The sequence below is a fragment of the Lepus europaeus genome, chromosome 1 (assembly GCF_033115175.1).
Source record: "Lepus europaeus isolate LE1 chromosome 1, mLepTim1.pri, whole genome shotgun sequence".
Classification (NCBI taxonomy): domain Eukaryota; kingdom Metazoa; phylum Chordata; class Mammalia; order Lagomorpha; family Leporidae; genus Lepus; species Lepus europaeus.
Genome location: NC_084827.1, coordinates 182,118,184 through 182,140,343, shown reverse-complemented (window position 1 = coordinate 182,140,343; position 22,160 = coordinate 182,118,184). Strand labels below are relative to the sequence as shown.

The window sequence follows — 22,160 nt, the reverse complement described above, 5'->3', positions numbered from 1 at the left end:
TGCAGGCGGGAGCCCCGCGGCGGATGGCAGGAGAGGGCTCCGGACTGGCTCGGCCTCCTCCAGGGCCTGTGGCAGGGGCCGGCTGCCTGGGACCCAGGCCCCGCGTGGAGCTCCTGCACCCTCCCCCTGTGCCCTCTCCAAGGCTCCAGCCCCTGGCCCTGGGTGGTGGCTGTGACTGAGGGGTGGAAGGACACGGAGAGTAGACGTAATTACAGGTCCACAGGATGTCACGCACACAGAACGCGCAGACGCTCCCAGGTACATGTCACCCAGTGTCCCCAGCGGTACCTCGGACAACTGAAGTGTCACACCTGGGCCATCCTGGGGCTTGTTCACACATCACATGCATGGTATGCATGCTGCACTGTCTGGTGCATGTCATGTGTGGCCATGGTGTGTGGCACACGTGTGGCTCTAGGCAGATTCATCACGGGTGCCACCACCATGAGCAAAACACAGGCCCTCCTGCCAGCACCAGGCCCCCAGGACACACAAATGATTCGAGTCACGCATGGGCCAGGTGGCCTCAGGCACTCAGGTACACACGCGCTCTGCTTGTTGGCAGCCAGTCCTCTGGCAGTGCGTGTGGGTTCTGAGTTGGGTCTGCTGCCCGACAGAAGGAGAGGGTGTTGTGGGTGGGTGACATGGCGGGAAGGACGTCATGGGGGGCCAGGGTGCACTCCTGTTGGCTACAGAAGATGGCTGGGAAGATGGGCATGCGTGGCACAAGCATTGCAGTCAGCCAGCCAGGGGCCCGTGGGATTGGTGGAAATGGCCTCCCTGTGTGTCCATGCATGCGTGTGTGAGTGCATGCGTGTCCATGTGTGATGACATATGTCCATGTGTGTCAGTGTGTCTTCGTTTGTTCATATGAGCATGTGTGTCTTGTCTGGGCATCAATGTGTCCATGTGCGAGTGTGTCATACATGTGTGTCAGTCTATGTATGAGTCCATGTGTGTCCATGTGTGACGACGTACATCTGTGTGTGTCAATATGAGTGTTCCCATCTATATCAGTGTCACCATGACAGTGTATCCATGTGAACCTGTGCATCTGTGTCTGTGTACAATGGTGTGAGTGCACGTACCTGTGTGTTCATGTGAGTGTACACATTCGTGTGAGTGTGTCTGTGTGTGTCCAAGGGAACATGTGCATCCATGTGTGTCCACGTGTCTGTGTGTGAGCCTGTGCATTCTTGGGTGTCAGTGTGCATCTGTGGGAGCGGTGTGAGCATGTGCAGCCATGTGAGTGTGTCTGTGTGTGACCAGCACGTGTGTTCTTCTGTTGCCTACATCTCCAGGCCCCTCCTCACTCCAGTCCCCACATGTAACCCCAACAGCCTCTGTCCTCAGAGAATTCTGGAAACTTTTATTGACTCAAAGATATGACTAGATGAACACACATGTTTCCTGGTACTCATGTGCCTGGAGACACATGCACACACACCTATGTGTGCACTCACATGGAGATGCACACACACATGCTTGTACTCACACATATACAGAGATGCATGCACTCACACACAGACACACACACATACATGCAAACACATGTGTGCACTCGCCCATATGGAAATGCACACAGATGCACACGTGTGTGTGCATTCACAGAGAGGCACACACATGCAGAGATCCACATACATGTGCATTCACATGCAGAGGCACACACACAGATGCACACATGTGCATACACTCACAGATGTGGACACATGTGTGCGCTCACAGAGATACACATGTGCGCACCCACACATGCAGAGACACACATGCAGTTGCAAACATGTACACACACATGCATGCACTCACACACATACAGAGATGCACGCACACACACACGTGCAGGGACTTTTTCAAGTTCAGGGCACTGCCAGTATTTAAGACTTTCAAGTCGTCCTGGGCAGAGAGTCAAGGGCTGCTCTCTCAGAGTGTGGTTGTAATTAGGTAGTTAGGGGCGAAGGAGAGCTACGTGGGGCCTTCCTGGGGAGGAACTCTACAGCAGCTTTTGATATATGAGCTGAGCCAGCCCTCCATGGGGAAATGCAGCACCATGCACGGAGAGACAAAAACCTGGGCTGTCCCCAGCCAGGGTGGCTGCAGGGCTCCCTCCACACCCTGAGGGGGCCTGAGCTCAGCAGAAACCAGCGGCAGGTTCATTAGTCTCCCTGACCGAGGGCTTCCGGCATGGCCGCTTGATGCCATCCTGACCCCAACCACATCTGCTGACACAGGCGGCATTCTCTGTAGCAAATGTAAAACATCTGGGGCTCAGGGCTGCCTGCAGCACCCAGGCCACCTGGAGCCACGTGCACCTCCCTGCCTGTGGTCCCCTGGCTGTGTCCTCCTGCACTGAGACCACCTGGAGCCACGTGCACCTCCCTGCCTGTGGTCCCCTGGCTGTGTCCTCCTGCACCCAGGCCACTGGATCCATGTGCACCTGCCCTGCCTGTGGTCCCCTCTCTGTGTCCTCCTGTGCCCAGGCCACTGGAGCCACATGCACGTGCCCTGCCTGTGGTCCCCTCTTTGTGTCTGCATGCCTGACCCAGAAGGGTGACGGTGGCTGAGCTGCAGAGCAGTGCTTGGTCCCAGAGATACCTTCAGTCTCTCCCACTCCTCAGCACTGAGCACTAGCAAGCAGGGAAAGGATTTTATTCAACTCTGTGTCCCCAGGGCCTTGACAAAGCACGTGAAACACCAATGGAAAGTCTCCAGGAGGCGAGGAGGCCTAAGGAGTGGGCTTAAGGAGAGGGGTTGGTTGCAAGGTCATGCCTCTCTCCATCCACCCACCCAGCACCGTCTAACCGCTGAGCCTGTCTCCCTGCCTGCCTGCCTGGCATCCGTCATTTTGCCATCTTATATCCATCAATCCACACCCTCATCTATCTTTTGGTGCATCCATCCAATCATCCATCAATCAATCATCCATCCATCCAATCATCCATCATCCACTCACCACCCACCCACCCATCCATCTGTCCATCCGTCCATCCGTCCATTCGTCCCTTGAGACACCATTCCATCCTGCATCCACCCATCAATCATCCACCTATTAGTCATCCGTCCACCGATACATCCGTCATCCTCCCTTCAAAACACGCTGTGTGCCTCCTGTATTCCAGGAGTGCTGCCAGGTACTGAAGAAGCTAAGATGTGAGGCCGGTGTTGTGGCGCAGTGGGCTGAGCCTCCGCCTGCGATGCTGGCATCCCCTGTGGACACCGGTTTGAATCCCAGGGGCTCCACTTCTGATCCAGCTCCCTGCTAATGCACCTGGGAAGGCACTGGAGGATGGCCTGGATGCTTGGGCTCCTGCACCCACGTGGGAGACCGAGATGAAGCTTCTGGCTTGTGCTGGTCCAGCCCTGGCTGTTGCGGCCATTTGGGAAGCGAACCAGCAGATGGAAGACTTCTCTCTCTCTCTCTCACTCTGTCTCTCCCTCTCTGTAACTCTGGTCTGAAATAAACAAACCTTAAATAAAAAGAAATAAAAAGCTGAGAAGTCAGTGAACTTGAGGGCTCTGCAATGAAGAGAAGGAGACACAGACGGCAGGAGAGCAGGGCTGGGGGCGATGGGCGGATGGGAAAGCTGCTCGCCAGAGATGGTGCAGGAACCCACATGCACACACGTGCACACGTACACACGACCACATGTACACACACATGCGCACACACACAGCCACACATACACACACATGCACACCCACACAGCCACACACGTACACACACATGCACACTCACACAGCCACACACATACACACAGCCACACGTACACACACATACACACAGCCACATGTACACACACACGCACACCCACGCAGCCACACACACAACACAGTCACACATACACTCACACCTACACCCACACAGCCACACACGTACACACAGCCACACGTACACACATGCACACTCACACAGCCACATGTACATACACATAGATTCACACACACCACACATACACACAGCAATACACATACACACATACACACTCAGTCATGTGTACACACAGACTCACACACAACCACACACGTACACACAGTCACATACACCCACACACATTCATACACACAGCCACACATGTACACACACAGCCACACATGTACACACACACTCACAAACAGCTGTACATATACACACATACACTCACACACATACATATACACAGCCACACACATTCATACATACACATGCAAGCACACAGAGCCACATTCACACATGCACACTCACACAGCCACACACATACAGACACATGCACACACACAGCCACACATATATACACATAGACACACACATACATACACACAGACACATATACTCACACACAATCATACACGCACACACATGCAGGCACACAGCTACATGCACACATAAATTCACACATGCACACACACAGTCACACATGCCAATGTTCATTCACATTCACACACATTCACACATGCACACACAACCACACACATACATAGGCACACACTCACACATGCACACATCCATGCACATTCACACAAATGTGCTCTCACATATACACATTTACGTACACCCTCATACTCACACATTCACACACACAGTCACACACATAGACATACACACGCATACACATACACACACATACAAGCACACACATACTCTCATATACATTTACACATATTCACACCCTCATACACACATTCACATTCACACACTCACACTGTCACACTCATATTCACACCTGCTTGGGCTCCTGCCCATGGGGGAGGCCATGTCCACTGCACAGAGCACCCAGGGCGCTGCCCCTGGCTTTGACTGCACCCCGGGGCCCGGCACGAAGAGTGGAGGAGGCTTTGCCTCCAGGGCCCCAAGTTCAGCACTGCCCCGTAGCCCCTAGACAGAGACCCCTCCCCGGGTCTCAGGATTCTTGGAGAGGAATGCCAGGCCCACCATGTGGAGATGCTGACCACGTGGCCAGAGAGCCACAATGGTCACGAGGGCGGGACCGCCCGGGGCAGCCCTGTCCTCTCTCGCCCTGGCCCACTGGTGGGCACACACCTCACCCGATGCGGGTCCCCACTCCCCAGGCCCCTCACGCCGGCTGCAGGGACCCCCAGAAGACCACAAACACCAGGACACAACGAGGGACACAGCAGGCGCTCAGGGCCCAAGGCGAGACCTGGGGCCACGCCCCTCACAGGGCCCTGGTGCGAGCGGGAGGCGGGCACTCAGGGCAGCAGAGTGACCGTCTCGCAGACGCACAGACGAACCAGTCAAGAAAGGATGCTCGGAACGAGAGACGCCACAGTAGACGTCCTTCCAACAACGGAGGTGGCCGGTCGCAAAGCCAACGCCCATGCCGCAAACGGCACCGGCGGTGCCGTGGACACAAAGCAAAGGCGGGCGGGCGGGAGGTGGATGGAGCGTCCCCGTGTGGATGGGATGGCAGGGCAGGACAGGACAGGACAGGCGGTGTCGGGCAGCCCTGGGCTCCACACCCAGCTGACCCTGGGCACACGGGAGGGCGACGGCAGCCAAGGGGCTTCTGGGAGAAACCACATGAGCAGGGCCCCCACCCCACAAAATCTGATGGGGGCTTCTGTCCCTGCGGATGGGACAGGGGTGACCCGACCAGACCCCTGTGGTGCACACAACAAGGACGTGAGGGAGGGGCCGGGAGACAGGACCTCACAGGAGCACACGGCTGGGTCCCCCGGCAGGACCTGACCAGGCAGCGGGGTTCAGAGCTGCACCCAGCACGACGCTGTACGCCGGGCCACACTCCCTCCAGGACAGGGGGCACCCGAGTGCATCAGCAGCTCAGACTGACCGGGGTACCCACAAAGAGCCCGCACAGAACCTTCCAGAAACACAGCATCCCGACCTGACGTTGCCTTAAGGCTGCCAGAATTGTAAGGGGAGGGAGCTTCCCATTTTTATTGATTTGTAGACAGCTGGGGCTGACGTGGTGGCACAGCCTGGGACGCTGGCATCCCACAGGGGCGCTGGTTCGAGTCCTGGCTGCTCCACTTTGAATCCAGCTCGCTGCTACCGTGTCTGGGGAAGCAGCAGAGGTTGGCCCAAGTGGTCCCAGTGCTCCCAGCCACGAGCCAGCACTGGAGAGCGCAGACAGGCAGCAAACCTCAGACGTAAGGGAAGGCCGACCCCTGCAGCGCAGGCTGGACGACAGCTGCTCTCGAGTGTCCAGGACCACGCCCCGGGGGATGAGCTGGGGCCGGCCAGGCTGGTCTCTCTGAGGACAGCGTGTACCCAGAAGCAGGTGCACCTCTGAGATCCACATAGCAGCTCCCGCACGCGGGGTCCCACCCTGAAGACTGTGGCACCTGTGGGATGGGGGCAGCGCCTCTGGCAGGCAGGACCCCATGGCCAGGTGCGTCTCATTCCCCCAGTGGGTGACAAGGAGGCCACGGCACGTGCTGTGCAGAACGGGCCAGCACATGGCTCCAGCAGCCTCTGTGGTGGCTGTGTGGTGTGGGGAGGGAGGGTCTTCCTCGAGGGACTGGGCTTCCCCGGGGTGTCTGGGGTGCAGATTCCAGGCCCCTGCACCCACAAACTCCTAAGACCCCCAGCACACCGCGGCACTTCCGCTGCCTTGCAAGCCCTTGGTGACCACAGAGGTTTCCGGTCCCAGGGGCCCGGGCCATGGTCAGGCCCCGGCAGAGGCTGGGGGACGGCAGCCCGTGTGCTCCTGTGCCCTGGTCTCTCTCTGCTTCCCAGGCCAGCCTGCAGGCTCATGAGGGCACGTGTGGGGGGCATCCGGGGTCTGCAGGGGCAAGGCTGGGGCCTGACTTCCTGCCCCCCACCTCACTCCCCGATCCACGACTCAGGCCTGTGCGTGAGGGGGGGGAGTCCTGCCTTAGACGCTGGTTCCCGGGGGCTGCAGGGCAGAGAACGCAGCCCGACGGGGGAACAGGGCTCGCTCTCGCACACTCGCTCTCGTTCACTGTTTACGGTGGCCAGCCGGGCAGCTGTGGTTGGCCAGAGAACACCGGGGAGAGGCCAGCTGCCCCTCCTCTGTGAGCCCTGCCCCTACCTGGGGACGCACAGGCACTGCCCACCCACGCCGAGGCTCTCCTGGGCCCAGAGTCCCGCTGACCGCCACCTCGGCAGGCACCCCGTCCAGCCTGCCCTCAGCGACACCTCCCGGTGAGTCACTGGGACGCAGTGATGGGCACTCCCAGGCTGCAGAGCTGGCGAGAACCAGATGCCCTGAGTGACAGCCAGCGGGAGTGTGTGTGGGGGGGTCCTCATCCAGGGACCACTTCCCAGGGGCTCTGGCGTCCTGCAGGCAAAGCCAGCAACAGCGGCTGCCCCGGCACTCACGCTGCAGCGCCCCCTTCTGGCCGGTGCGAGATGCACCTCTGGGGCCACCCTGTTCCTGACATGGGGAGGGAGGGAGTTGGCTGACCCCAGGGCCAGGTGGGGAGTGGGGTTGTGAGTCCCAGCCATGGCTCAGTCTGCTGAGCCCCGGCCCCCATGCTCCGCTTGTACCCAGGACGCTTGACCCACAGGTCCCAGGCACACAGCCTCCCTGGCAGAGCAGACCACGGAAGGGCAAAGACGGGCACTGCCCTGTCCTTGGCCAGGTCCCCAGATGTCTCGGGAGAGGAGGAAAGGAGACCAGCAGAGCCCAAGAGTAAAGTGTCCGCCCGAGCTAAGATAAGGGGGAGCCACAGTTATCGTGCACGAAAACAAGGCAGATGACCCCAGCAGACGGCACACAGCGGCCGTGTCCCCAGGGCGTGGAAGGGGACAGCACACAGCGGCCGCATCCCCAGGGCGTGGAAGGGGACAGCACACAGCGGCCGTGTCCCCAGGGCGTGGAAGGGGACAGCACACAACGGCCGTGTCCCCAGGGCGTGGAAGGGGACAGCACACAGCTGTGTCCCCAGGGCATGGAAGGGGACAGGACTAAAGCACCCATGTGACAATGATGTTTCTGGGGTGAGGAGCCCATCACGGAATTCAAGATGGGAGCTGGGTTTCCAAGGAGGTCTGGCCGGGGGAGGGAGGGCACTTGGGGAGACAAGGCCCACCAGGAGGACCAGGGTGGGCGAGGAGTCCCTCGGGGTGGGGGGCCCAGAGGTGGACAGCAGGCAGGGGACGGTTTGGGGGACATTGACAGATGCGATTTGCGTTTCAGAGCCGACGCTGGTGAGGAGGGGAGGTCCCACGGGGGTCTCCTTGGGTGAGGGCCCCACAGAGGCTCAGGAAGAAGGGGATGAGGCCTTGGGGGAGGCAGGGCAGGTACAGGGGGCCAGCAGGAGGCCAAATGTTACCCATGGTGACCAAGGGGTGCAGCTGGGACCGTGGGTGGGTGGTACCCACAGACCAGACAGGGGAGTGACAAGACCTGCGGTGGCTTCAGGAGCTCTGGGTGTGCACTCAGCAAGGGACACAGACGAGGCCCCTGGGACTGGGCAGGGGATCCTGGGGCAGGGGCTAAGGAGAGAGGTCCATGGGACCCTCCCCGGGAGGGAGTGCTGGCTGGAGACTGGGTCACCTGCTCCCTGGGAGTGGACCCCAGGCCTCAGGCCCTGTCCACCGGTCCACAACAGCAGTGAAGGCCAAGGCAGAGGCTGCTCTGGTAGGAGGAAGCCTGCGCAGATTTGGTGGGGGGTGGGGGTGGGAGTGCAGCCAGCAGGCAGCGCCCCCTGCTGGCCGGGGGACCAGGCATCAGAGGGTGAAGCTGGACCAGGACTGGACAGTTACCAACGCCGGCACACTCCTGGGTGCCACAGGCAGTGCCGACCGTGCTGCTTCCGGCCAGCGAGGCCTGGGGCTTCGCCCACGACCCCTGACAATCTCGTCCATGTTCTAAACCCAACCAAGTGCAGCGAGCTGCCCTGGCCACAAAACAGAGCACTGAGGAACAGGAACCTAACCCGGTGTCCAGGTCCCGGGGCCTGCCCAGGGGCCTCGCCCTGTGCCGGGGGACAGGGAGCCCAGGCCCGTGGGAGAGCAGCCGTGACACCACTCCCCCAGCCACATGACCGCGGTGCAGCCTGGGACGGCTCTGCCGGCCTTTGTAAAGCAGGCAGCTTTGCTAACGAGCTGTGCGTGGAGTCACCTGTGGAGAGGGGTGGGCGGGATCCGTGGTGATCCCGACCCTGGGGCCTGAAGTGCGGCTCGGGGGGCTCGGGCCTGGGGCTGGGTCAGCCGCAGGCTCAACCCCTCAGAGCCCACGTCCGAGTCTCCGGCTTCTGCCCAGCTGAGCACAACCACGGTCTGCTGAGAACCCGGCTCACGCACACTCAGGTGTGGAAGGATCCGCTCAGCTGGGCGAAGGCGGCCCACAGAGGCCGGAGGGAGCCACTGGCGGCAGCATCAACAGGAAGCGGTCATTTGGGAGGTGGGTGGGGGCGTGAGCCGCGCAGTGGAGCCGAGGGCAGTGGGAGCAGCCAGGGCGGGTGGGCTCCAGCCCCCACGTCCCCACGGGGCGAGATGACCCCCCAGCATGTGGCCAGTAGGCAGCAGCCCGAACGCGAGGACGCCACGGCTCCCTGCTCCAGGGGCCCCACGGTGGCCGCACAGAAAGAAAGTAGACGAAGCTTGGGGACGCCCCCGAGGGTGACCAGACTCCCAGGGGGCAGCAGGGGCTGGGCTTAGCCTGGCACCGGGGGAACGCACGAGCCCCACCTCCCCAGCTCCCAGAGGGTGACCCCTGCCCACGAACATCCACACTCTCTAATGGGGGACCCGCACGCCTCCCCCGACCTCAGCCTCCTCCTCATGGGGTACAGCCGGGGCCTTGGAGAGCTGCCAGGACCAGGTGGGACCTCGCTTGTCCCGGAGCATCGAGGTCGAGACACGGGGTGGCATGCACAGGCGCTCCACCGCCAGCAGGGAGCAGCAAGGCCAGCGGGTGTCCCTGAGCGCAGCGTGCCGTCTGTCCCCCGAGCCCGACGCCCACGGAGGGGCAGAACGGCGTCTCTGCCCCGGAAGCCCCGGGGAAGCCGCGGAGTCCGCTCCCCAGGAGGGGTTCAGCCAGGGCACAGGCCCCAGCATTTCTGGTCAACTCAACTGGCCACGTGGACACAGAGCACTGGGCTTCCTGTGTCTGAGGGTGGGGGAGGGGTCGGGGCAGCCTGGAACCTGGAAGGACCCGAGTGAGTGCCGATAGCCCACAGGCATGGTGCCGGGTGCCGGTGTCCCGTGTGGCCGAGGAGGCCCAGCCTGCGCGGGGCAGCCACCTTCCAGGCTCCGTTCCCACCAGAGCCCCAGCAACCCCTGGCCCAGGCATCAGGAGATGCATCCATCAGGTGCCGTGTCTTCCAGATTCCCGACTCCAGGCGGAGCCGCCACACCTACAGCAGGTATTTCATTTTCAGAGTGTTTTGAATAGGTTAAAGAACAATCAAGTTTCTCTGTATTTTTCTAAACTGAATTTTTCCAACTGAGCGAGAAAGAACTGCACATGTCCACTCGTTTCTGGAGAAGAGAGGCCACTCCCTGGGCCACGTGGGACAGAGCACACGTGCTCCCTCTTTCTCACAACTGGTTCTGCGTACCCGCCCCCAAGGTGAGGCCTGCCCGAGAGACGCACTTGCAGACAAAGTGCCGAGTTTGGGTCGTGGGGGGGACGCGCTCGCGGACTTGTGCCTGGGCCCTGGAGGGCCAGTGTGGTCCTCGCTGGGACGGCCAGCTCACCCAGGGCGGGCACAAGCCAGGGGAGGGGGCCTAGGGGGTCTCACCTCCCTCGCCCTGTGCCCAGGCCGTGCCACCTGCACTCCTGAGGGATCGCGTGACAGTGCAGCCCCAGGGCTGTGGTCCCTCGACCCGGAGAAGCCTGAGGTTGGCCCTGGCTAGCTTCTACCAGAGACTCCTCTCCCGCCAGCCCGGCGCCCCTGAAGGCAGCTGCTGCAATCCTGTGTCATCTGTGAACTGGGCCACCACCTCCTCCCTGCGGGCGGGAGACCCCGGGCGTGGCAGGTGTTCCCGGGGTGCCAGTGGATCTGCAGGGACAGCTCAGAGTGGTGGTTAACAGGGTTCACGCTGGCCGGCGCTGGACGTAGCCCACCCAGGTCACGGCCTCCCCACCCCCTGCAGGTCAGATAACTCCGGTGGCCGTGAGGGATAAACACAGTTTTCTCTGACACGCAGGCTCTCACCAGCAGCACCTCTGCCCAGAGCAGGAAACGGGGGCAGCCCGGGCTCCCAGGGCAGCTGGGACACGCACACCCCTTCGCGACTTACATGTCTGATACGTAACATACAGACACGTTTACGGGGGGCTTCAAAAACCCATTGGAGAACAGAATTAAAATAAATTTATTCTGGCGCAAAATTTTTGAAATCCATGCAGTTTTTTCATAATGTGAAATATATATTTTCCATGAGCTTTCTGAAGAGACCTCACATACGTGAACCATGCACACACATGTGCACCATCTTCACACACAACATACATGCATGTGCACCATTTACATACAACACACTGATACACACTTCACACATATACGACCCATGCACACACATGTGCACCACATACACACACAACATACACACAAGTGCACCATCTACACACAACACACATGTACACACTGATGCAGACACATCTTACATACAAGACCCATGTACACACATGTATAGCATATATGCACACAACATACACAAACACACATATTGATGCACACACTTCTCACATGAGCCACAAACACATGTGCACCATACATGCACACACCATACACAAATGTATGTACAGACATATACACACATCTCACACACATGAACTATGTAGTACATGTGTGTCATACACGCACACAACATGCACACATGGATAGAGACATGCAGATGCACACACACCTCTCACATACATTAACCATGTGCACCATATACACACACAAATTCACACTCAGGCACATACACACTTCTCACATACATGAGCCATGAGCACACATATGTGCCACACATGCACACCCCATGCACAAATGCACACACACGCACAGACACATACACACTTGTGTACAAAGCTGCCCTCTGTTCCCAGTCTCTGAGGCCATGACAGGTGGAACTTGTGGCTGGGATGGAGCCTGCACCCCCACGGCTCCCTTCCGGCCACGAGACGGCAGCAGTGAGCGCAGGGCACGGAGAGGCCGAGAGGCTCAGCTCCTCCTCCCGACTTCACTTCCCAGGCACCCCCAGGACTCCTGCTGGATCCGGGGCTTCCACAGTGGCCACAACCGACAGCCAGTGGGGCAGGAGCCCCTGCACCCCTCATCTGCTGTGGCCTGGGAAGCCGGGCGGGCAGCTGTGCCCAAAGTGGGGAGGAGGGGGCTGGAATTTTCCTCAAAGAGCCACTGGCGACCACAGCGCGTCAGAGCAAACGTCCATTCCTCCCCCTGTGGTCGACTCGGCCTGCATCTGTGGGAGCATTCATGCACCCGGGACACATGTGGGGTGACTTCTCCACGTGTGCACCCAGGACACGCGTGGTGGTGCATTTCTCCACGTGTGCACCCAGGACACATGTGGGGTGACTTCTCCACGTGTGCACCCAGGACACATGTGGGGTGACTTCTCCACGTGTGCACCCAGGACACGCGTGGCGGTGCATTTCTCCACGTGTGCACCCAGGACACATGTGGGGTGACTTCTCCACGTGTGCACCCAGGACACATGTGGGGTGACTTCTCCACGTGTGCACCCAGGACACGCGTGGCGGTGCACTGCTCCACGTGTGCACCCAGGACACATGTGGGGTGACTTCTCCACGTGTGCACCCAGGACACGCGTGGTGGTGCATTTCTCCACGTGTGCACCCAGGACACGCGTGGCGGTGCACTGCTCCACGTGTGCACCCAGGACACGCGTGGCGGTGCACTGCTCCACACTGCAGCAATGTTCCCGAGCTTGGACTCACGAGTGGCCACTTTCATTTGAAAGACAGCAGACATCGGCCCTGGAGAGACGGGACAGACGCTGGAGTTGTGACGCTGGTGTGGCACCTGGAAGTCTCAAAGGTTGGCGGAGCTGTTCCCGAGGAGGTCGGGGCCATGCCTGCTCCGGCGGGAATCGTCCCCTCCCCCGCCCATTGTGGGTGCAGCTAGGGCCCCACAGCCATGGCTTCCAGGACAGAGCCCATGAATATGCAAAGTGGCTCCGCTGTGCAGGTTTGTGGGGGAATGCAGCCCTGCACTTCAAACCCGGATCCCGGAGCCACCTCGCCTCCTGGCTGCCTTTAATCAAGCCTGCTCAGGGGATGTGATGCAGATGTGCCGCGCGGTTTCAAAGACTTCAGGTCGGAGCCGCTTGCGAACAAAGCCCTCGCCTGCAACCAAACAGGGCAGAGCAGGGCGGGCTCAGCGGGACCAGAGAGGGGCAGCCAAGGCCCGCCTGGGCACGCACGAGGGCACGAGGCGAGCACAGCTCCGAGGACGTCCACGCCCACTCAACAAACATGGGAGCCGTGGTTACACCCCGGACACGCGTCTCCCCTCGTGAAGACCTCGGCCGAAAAGCGCCTTGGAAACTGAGCTCCTGTCACTCGGATTTGCACGACTGCTTCTGCACAGGCTCCCAAGGAGACCCCGGCCTGGAACAGCAGCGGCTCCTGGATGGGCTCTCAGGCCCCGCCCGGGGCGGCTGTGAAGGCAGTGAGCGGCCGAGGGCCCGCAGCAGCCTGCTCCCCGCTCCCTCTGCCGCCGCCGGCTCTGCTCCCGGGCAGACGGCTTGGCCGGCCGAGTCCGCAGGGCCCCAGCACACGGGGCTGCGGGAGGGACCTGGAGGCTCTGATGCCACCCCCTCCAGCAGGAGTCACACGGCCCCGCTGCACCACAGGGGTCCCCGGGCTGCAGGTGCAGGTGTGTCTGGGCGTCCGCCTCCAGTGCCAGGGCAAGTGTGTTACCAACGGCTCGTCTCGCACAAAGGACGCTAACGTGTAGACGGCGTTGCAGAATCTGCCTGATGACTTAATTACACTGATCTCCGCCACATGCCAGGATTAGATTCCTGAAAACCAGCGTGGCCAAATCCTGGCTGGGGCGGGGAGAGGTGTGAGTGTGTGTGTGTGTGAGTGTGTGAGTGTGAGAGTGTGAGTGTGACTGTGTGTGACTGTGTGTGCAAGTGTGAGTGAGAGTGTGTGGGTGAGTGTGTGTATGTGTGAGAGTGTGTGAGTGTGAATGTGAGTGAGTGTGTGTGAATGTGTGCATGTGTGTGAATGTGTGTGAGTGAATGTGTGTGAGTGTGTCTGAGAGTGTGTGAGAATGTGTGTGTACCTGCATGTGTGAAAGTGTGAGTGTGTGTCTGAGAGTGTGTGAGTGTGTGTGAGAGAATGTGTGAGTGTGTATTTGAGTGTGTGAGTGTGTGTCTGAGAGTATTGTGTGAGAGAATGTGTGTGTATCTGAGTGTGAGTTTATGAGTATGTGAGTGTGAGAGTGTGAGTGTGACTGTGTGTGACTGTGTGTGCAAGTATGAGTGTCTGAGAGTGTGTGGGTGAGTGTGTTTGTATGTGTGAAAGTGTGCAAGTGTGAGAGTGTGTGTGAATGTGAGTGTGTGTGTGAATGTGTGCGTGAGTGAATGTGTCTGTGTGTGTCTGAGAGTGTGTGAGAGTGAGTGTGTGTGAGAATGTGTGTGTACCTGCATGTGTGAGTGTGTGTGAGTGAGTGTGTGTGTGTGAGAGTGTGTGAGTGAGTGTGAATGTGAGTGTGTGAGTGTGTGAATGTGTGCATGTGTGTGAATGTGTGTGTGAGTGAATGTGTGTGTGTGAGTGTGTGAGAGTATGTGAGAATGTGTGTGTACCTGCATGTGTGAATGTGTGAGTGTGTGTGTCTGAGAGTGTGTGAGTGTGTGTGAGAGAATGTGTGAGTGTGTATCTGAGTGTGTGAGTGTGTGTGAGTGTGTGTGTCTGAGAGTATGTGTGAGAGAATGTGTGTGTATCTGAGTGTGTGTGTTTGTGAGTATGTGAGTGTGAATGAATGTGTGAGTGTGCGTGTGAGTGTGTGTTAATGTGTGTGTGTCTCGGGGGAGAGGGGAACAAGAGGCTGGCCAGCCGAGGAAGAAGCTAACTCGCTACAATGACTCCAGGGATCTGCGGTCTCCCCTGGTGACTGGGGCGGCCCCATGACATCCAGGTTTGATTGAGGCCACAGGGTGGAAGACAGCGGGAAGTCCCCGCTGGTGTTGGTGTGCAGACACCTGTGACCGCAGGGGGCCGCTCGGGGCAGGGGGGCTGATGGCCAAGGTCCCTCCAGGACACACAGTGGGGGGCAGGCTTTCACGGCTGCCCCTAGGCACCTCGCCCCGGCTTACTGCTGGTTATTCAAGCAAGTTCTCAAACTCTGCTGCTGCGTTTAGCCCGGGCTGCTCGGACCAAATCCTGCCCCCTCACCCCCCGCCAGCCCTGCTCTCCACGGAGCTGGCCTTCTGCCAGGGCACGAGCCGTGCCGAGGGAGCACCCTCTGAGCACCCCCCGCACTCTTCTCCAGCCGGGAGACTCCCTGGCTCCTGAGGCCCCGCCCCCCAGCGATGAAGACCCTCCCCCACGTCACACCCCTGCCTGCCCCTCCCTCCCCAGCCCAGAGTCACCTGCAGGCTTGGCCTGAGGCAGCCAGGATGGTGGCCAGGAGTCCTCACACACCCGACACCCCAGGGTTCTGGAGAACAGCCTGGTGGTCGGGGCACAGCAGCCAGGGCTGTCCCTAAGGTGGGCATGTGGCTGGCACGGGGACACCATGACACCGTGTGTGCCTCCTTAAGACAGCAGCCACACTTACAGTGTCTCCCGGGGAGGGACGTGGACCGGAGAATCCTAACCGGGAGGTTTCAGTGAGCCCAAGGGAGGTGGAGAGACCACGGTTCCCCCGAGCACTGTCTGGAGCTCCCGGCGCTGACCTTGGGGGTCCCAGGGCCCCTACCTTCAGGTTTCCTCCACAGCCGTGGACTGTGACTCCAGAGGTGCTCTCAGGCTACGTGAATGAATGAATGAAGTGCGCTACCCGTTTTACGTCAGTGGGGACATCGGCACTGCGGCTTCCAGTGAGCAGTGGCCCCCCACAGGATGTGACCCCAATGAGCACTGACAGCACCCCTCGTCTCCCCAGGGCCACCTGGGGTGCTGGTCTGCCCCAACGCACAGCACCGGACAAAGACCAGGCACGGGAACCCAAGGGGTGGAGGCCCGGCCCCACCAGCCGCACCACCTGGGCAGGGTGTCAGGGCTCCAAGGGGCCCGGGCTGGCTTCGGTCACTCTGAGCTTCTTAGGGGGCGCCGCCTGCAGGAGCCTCCCTCCCATGGGCAGGAAGTCCCACTCATGGCCCTGGTGTCCCCACCCCCTACCTCTTGCCACCCCCGGACAGCTGGAGGGCCTGGTGTGCACTGGGACAGTGAACTGGCTGCTGGGAGCAGGCACTTTCCACCCCACCCCCCTCAGCCCCTGGTGGCCTGGTGGATCCACCTCTGCCAGCCCTGGGGACACACAGCAGCCACGCCCTTCATCTGACCTTGATCTCTAACAAAGGGGCTCCACTCACCCTCACCGTCTCCACACATCCCAGTTCCAGGCAGCCAGGCAGGTGCCAGGCGCTGGCTGCCCAGGGCCCGTGATCACATCATGCCTAGAAACTTCTGGGACTTAAGCCGAACAGCAGGGACCTGGCCGGCTGGGCGGGGAGCAGGGGAGAACCCGACACCGAGAAGAGCTGCAGACCCCAGCCCCAGGCCAGCGAGGAGACACAGTGGGTCAAGCCAGGGCTCGGCAGTCAGTCGGAGCCAGTGTGAGTGCCAGCAGCTCTGCTTCTGATCCAGCTCCCTGCTAATGCGCTTGGGAAAACAGCGGAAGATGCCCATGTGCTTGGGGCCCTGCCGCCCGTGTGGGAGGCCCAGCTGGTGCTCCTGGCTCCTGGCGTTAGCCTGCCATAGCCTGGCCTGTTGTGGCCATATGGCGTGTGTCCCAGGATGTGGAAGATTCTTTCTCTCACACTCTGCCTTTCAAATAGATAAATCTTAAGAAAACATGAAAGAACGCAGCTCTCTGGAGTTTGCCGTGTGCACGAGGGCACTAGAATCACAGCTGTGTCTCCCCTCTGCACTGGGGTCTCGGGGAGCCCAGCCCCGGGGGACCTCACGTCTCCAGGTGGAGGTGGAGGGCGCCCCAGGGGTACAAGACCGGATGACGGCGTGCAGCTCACTCCCGGCCTCCTGGCTAAGGTGGGGTGCCCAGGCAGGGACCCCACCTCCCCTCAGAAGATGCTTGGTGCAGTGAGCACTCCAGGGACCTTCTGGAGAGTGGGCGGGTTCAGCGGGAGGATGGAGCAGGGGAGGAGGAAGTCGGATACCCTCGGGGCCGGGGAAGACGGCCTGAAACCAGAGCCGCTGCCTCCCGGCAGCCCCGACCGTCCCAGCAGCCATCAATCACAGACGTCCCGCAGATGTGGGAGAGAAGCCGCGACGTGGACCCCCACCCCGGGAACCGGCGAAACTCAGCTCGCTCTTCCCGAACCTGCCTCCTCCTCCACCGGCTGAGGAACCCGGGCCCCTCCCCTGGGGCCTCTCAGACGCCCCCGGGGCTGGGAAGGCATCTTCTTCCACTCCCACAGCAGGCCCAGAGCGCCTCCCTGGCCACGCTTCTAGAAACTTCCGCTGAAATAGTGTTTCTCCCCCAACCCATCTTCACCATCCCGATCCTGCTCCATCTGTTGGAATGATAGGATCAGGAGCAACAAAGGCCCCTTCCCTGCCCCTCTGTTCTCTCTCCGCTCAGGGTCAGCCCAGCCGGCCCAGCTCCTGGGAGACGCAGCTGCAGCCGCGGCCCCGAGTGGATTTCCCGTCAGCAGAGGGTTTGACAAATGAGTCATGTGCTCAAGGCACCGTCGGCAGCTCCGGGCTCTGGCCGGCTCCCTGTGTTCTCGCGAGGAGACAGCCCGCCAGGGGCAGCTTCCCGGGAGGGACGGAGGGACCTCGCCAGCCCCAGCCCGGCAAGAGGGGCCGAGCCCCACGGGTGTGCCCGCGTCCCTCCACGGGGCTCCCAGCCGGCGTACATAACAAAGCCAGACGCAGGGCCGGAGGCGCACAGGGCCCGCTCACACGTCCGGGGAATGTTCAGAAAGACAGAACCTGGCAGCGCAGAATCGGAGGCAAAGTCCACTTCTGTCTGGCCCCCAGCACAGGTCCGAATTCAGCTTCCCCGAGCCGCTGTGTGCTGAGGGCCCGCGCCTGGAGCAAGCCCGCCCGTGCCCCGGCTCTGCGGAAGGGCGGCTGGGAAAACACCCTCTGATTTGTCCCTGGGTTCTGGAGCAGAGCCGTGCCCTGCCCCGCCCTCCAGCCATGCCCCCAGCGTGGCCCTCGCCCCCGGGCAGAGCAGGGCTGCTCCTCGAAGGGCAGCTGTCCCACCGCTAAGTGTTTTCACAGACCGCTAGCTCCCGGTCGGGAGGCTGGCGCACGGGGGCCGCGGCCGAGGCATGCGCGGCCACCGCCTCCCCGCTCCCGTCCCAGCAAAGGTGACACAGGCCCAGAGACCACGACGCCAGCCAGTCAGACTCGCACCCGCCTCGGGCAGGGCTCCCTGGCGGGGCGGGGGACACGAGGTTGGGCATTTTTGTCCAGGTCACAGCACACACGTGGAAAACAGCACTGATGTCTTTTGCAGCCGCCAGGGTGCTCCGCAGGTGCAGGGCTCTGAGGCCCGTGCAGGCCGCCAGGCACCTGCAGGGCTGGAAAGAGGCCTGGGACTGCCACGCTCCCAGGAAAGCACGGCACGGGCGAGTCTGCCCAAGGCTGGGGAAACCCGGGCTGCTCCCGGGGGGGGGAGCACCCTGAGGAGCACCCCCCCACCCCCAGGCTCAGCCTGGCTGCCACCAGCAGGCCCCCCACGGGAGCGCGAAGCAGCCTCGGCCTCCATCCCACTGCCCACCGAGTGCCTGGGCAGGAAGCCCTTCCCAGTCCAGGGAGCTGCCCAGGTCCCTCGGGGCTGGGCCTGAGCTGGGGTGACCAGAGGCCCCCGCTGACCAGGGCCCTGGTGCCTGGGGGTGATCTCAGCCACGCCTTGCTGGTGGGCAGGCTGGAGGGGGGACGGGCAGCAGGGCAGGAGAGGAGGGGGACCGCAGAGACCCCCAGCAGGGCCCACGCGGCAGGCCTTGCAGGGGGCCGTGTGTGCAGGACAGGAAGAGCTGGGGTGAAGGCGCTTCTGGGAACCACGTTTGGGGGCAGCCCCGGGCTGGGGGCAGGGACAGCCTGCGCATCAACAGGGCAGTTCTGATCTCCCCAAGAGGCTGCGAGAGGCTGGGGTCCAGGGAAGGCCAGGCCAGGCCAGGGCCACGGCCAGTGCGTGTCTGTCCACAGGGCATGCACGCCCCCCCACCCCCACCCGCTGCCGTCCTCTGCCGTGGGGCCTCCTGCCCGCCCCCGGTGAGCCGCGCACACGCGGCCTCCAGCGCTAGCAGTTAATGACCAACGAGGAGGAGCGAAGCCAATTCCCGAAGGAGGCAAGCAGGACAGGGCACGCGGAGCGCAGGGACCCCGGCCCCTGGGCCAGCGCCCGTCCTCCCCAGGACCGGGAACACAGGCTCTGAAGGGTGGACAGCCCAGGGCCACGGCCGGAAGGCCCAGGCCTCAGCTGACGACCTGCTGCGGGATGAGCAAGGCGGGGTGCGGCAGGAGAGGGCGCCCCGGCCGCCTGCCGTGTAGACCTGCCGAGGAAGCCTGAAGCAGCCCCCGCCCTCCCCCACGTGCACTGCCCCTCCCCCGTGCGAGCGCAGCTCCATTCACCCCTTTGCTGCCCGCCGGCTCCTCTATCGTGATTTCTTGCCTACGCCTGCTGTCTGTCTCCCACACGCACCCAGGCTTGATCGTGCTGCGTTACAAATTGTATTAAATACACAAATTAATTTGGGGAAGAAATCACAGGTGCACACAGCCCGTGTGTCTAAGGTGTTTCCCCGGCCGAGGGCTTTCTCTGTGGGCGCACGCGAGGTATTTTCACAAATGGCATCTTGTCCTTCCGTTACCTGATCAGACAGGCGCTGGCTGGTGTGTGGTTCTCACACAGTAACTGGCCGCCCACGAGGTGGGGAGTGGGCACCGGGGCTCCCCAGCCGACCATGCGTCCCCCTTCTCCTCTCCATTGGTATCCTCATTGTCAGGCATCCGCGCAGGGCCGGGCGCTCAGCTCGCCGCGAAGACAGTATCAAGACACCCGTGTCCCACGCTGGATATCTGGGTTCAATTCCCAGCTCCGGCTCCTCCCAGCTTCCTGCTAACCGAGGCGTAGAGAGGCAGCAGGTCCCTGGGCTCGGGTAACTGGGTCTCAGGACCGAGCGCCTGGCCCCCAGCCTCTGCAGGCGCCGGGAGTGAACCAGCAGAAGCGCGCTCTCTCTGCCGCTCAAGCAGATGAACTAAAAACCAAAGTCACACAGCAGTGTTGACAAAACCCTGCTGCCTTATGCAAACGACTGCTACACAAGCCCTGTGGAGTGGAGTCTTCGTGTAGCTTTTTCAGATCTCAAACGTCAGATCTCAGCATCCGAAGCACAGGAGATTCCCCCGAGGCGTGGTCGGCACCTACACAGGGGACTGTGTCGACTTGCGTTGCCGACTACAGAAGCGCTGACTTGCAGACGTGAGTCCCAGAACGGCCACAGTTCGGATGCTTCTGACGCAGGTAGCCAGGGGCTCAAACCCTGCCAGGCACCCGACTGTTACCCCGCCTCGTGGTCCCTCAGGGACCCCGCCTGGTCTGGGGTGCCTGGTTCTGCTTTTTCCTATAGTTCACCCAGAATCCAGCTCTGATCTTCGACAGGTTTGGGGTGCGTGTGCAAGGTCTCCTGCTTCCCTGGCGCTGGGTGGGGCCTCGGCCTGGCTACACCCTGAGCTGATGCCCGTGTGCTTGACGGGCACGGGGGGGTCCCTGGAGAAGAGGGGGACCCCTGGACGGGGACTATGGAGCTGCAGCTTGTCTTGGGGTGGCCCAGGGGCAGTGGCCGGGTGGGCTGAGGCTGTCTGCCGAGCACAGCCCCCCACATCTCGGCCAGGGCCGACACCCCAGCCGCCCAGTGTGGGGAGGACGAGGACCCTGGGCTCCGCTCTCCGGACCCCCACAGCCCTGCCACACGCTGGCGCCACAGCCGCTGCTCCCTCCTCTTCTCTCCAGCGGAGACTCGCAGCTGGGCTGTCCCCCCTGGTTGGGGGTCAGGGCTGCCGCCAGGGCCGAGCGTCCACCTTGTCTCAGGCCGAGGGAGCTGCCCCGCCCGGCCAGCGGGGGGAGCCAGTGACAGTTCCCCACGTGCCCTGCTCTTCCCTGAGCCCCCAGGAGCAGGAGAAAGGTAAACCCACACGCAAGTGCTGTGCGTGGTCAGCTCCACGCCTTCCGTCCCGCGAGGCCGTCGGTGGAGCCTGGGTGAGGACCGTGGCCCACCAGCAGGGGTACAGCACGGCTACCAGAGAAACAAGAACACGGAACCTTCCCGGCTGCTCACTCGCACCCAGACGGCAAAGCCTCTCAGACCCGAGTCACCACCCGACCCAGCAACCCCCCCCCCCGCCGGTATGAACCGAACACACTAAGCAGGGATCTGTGCACGCCTGAGCCTGTCGCAGCGTCATTTGCAAGAGCCGGGAGGGGGGGGGCACAACCCCAGGGAGCATCAGTGCATCAGCGGATTAAAAACACGGCCTGCAGGTACCACGCGTGTCCTTCAGCCTCGCCCGGGGGGGACGACGACCCAGGAGGACATGCCCCGAGGAAGAAGCTGGTCCCCAGGGGAGAGTCCTCAGGTGCAATCCCAGAGGCATCGGATCCGCAGAGAGCAGTGGGGACGGCGGTGCCAGGGTTGGAGGGGAAGGGGCAGTGGGGCCGGAGTTTCAGCTGGGGCGGGCGCACGGGCCCCGGGATAAAGGTGCTGACATGTGCACAGCAGTGTGTGCACGGGGGCCACGGAGCCGGGCACCTGGAATGCTGGGACTGGAATCCTGTGTCCCGTGCAGCTTACAATGAGACAGAAGGCGTGCGTGTGGGGGCCCCGGCCTGGCGCTGCTCCAGACCCGAGCGCCTGGGTTCACACCCTGGAAGACAGCCGTGCCGGCTCGGTTAACGGGGGCCCTGCCACGCACACCGGAGAGAGGTCAAGTTCTCAGCCCCCAGCTCCGCCTTGGCCCAGCCCCAGCCGTGGGCACTTGGGAAGTGAGCCAGCAGGCGGCAGCTTGTCTGTCTGTCTCCATCTGTCTGTGCGTCTCTCTGCCTCTCCAGACTAAACT

The 22,160-nt window shown here is 61.6% G+C and overlaps 1 protein-coding gene across 1 annotated transcript in view; it reads right to left on the bottom strand.

Moving 5' to 3' along the window:
• The window catches only part of TWIST2 (twist family bHLH transcription factor 2), a 38,815-nt gene that overhangs the window by 655 nt on the left and 16,000 nt on the right, over positions 1–22,160 (bottom strand). The gene's annotated exons all lie outside the window — the stretch shown is intronic.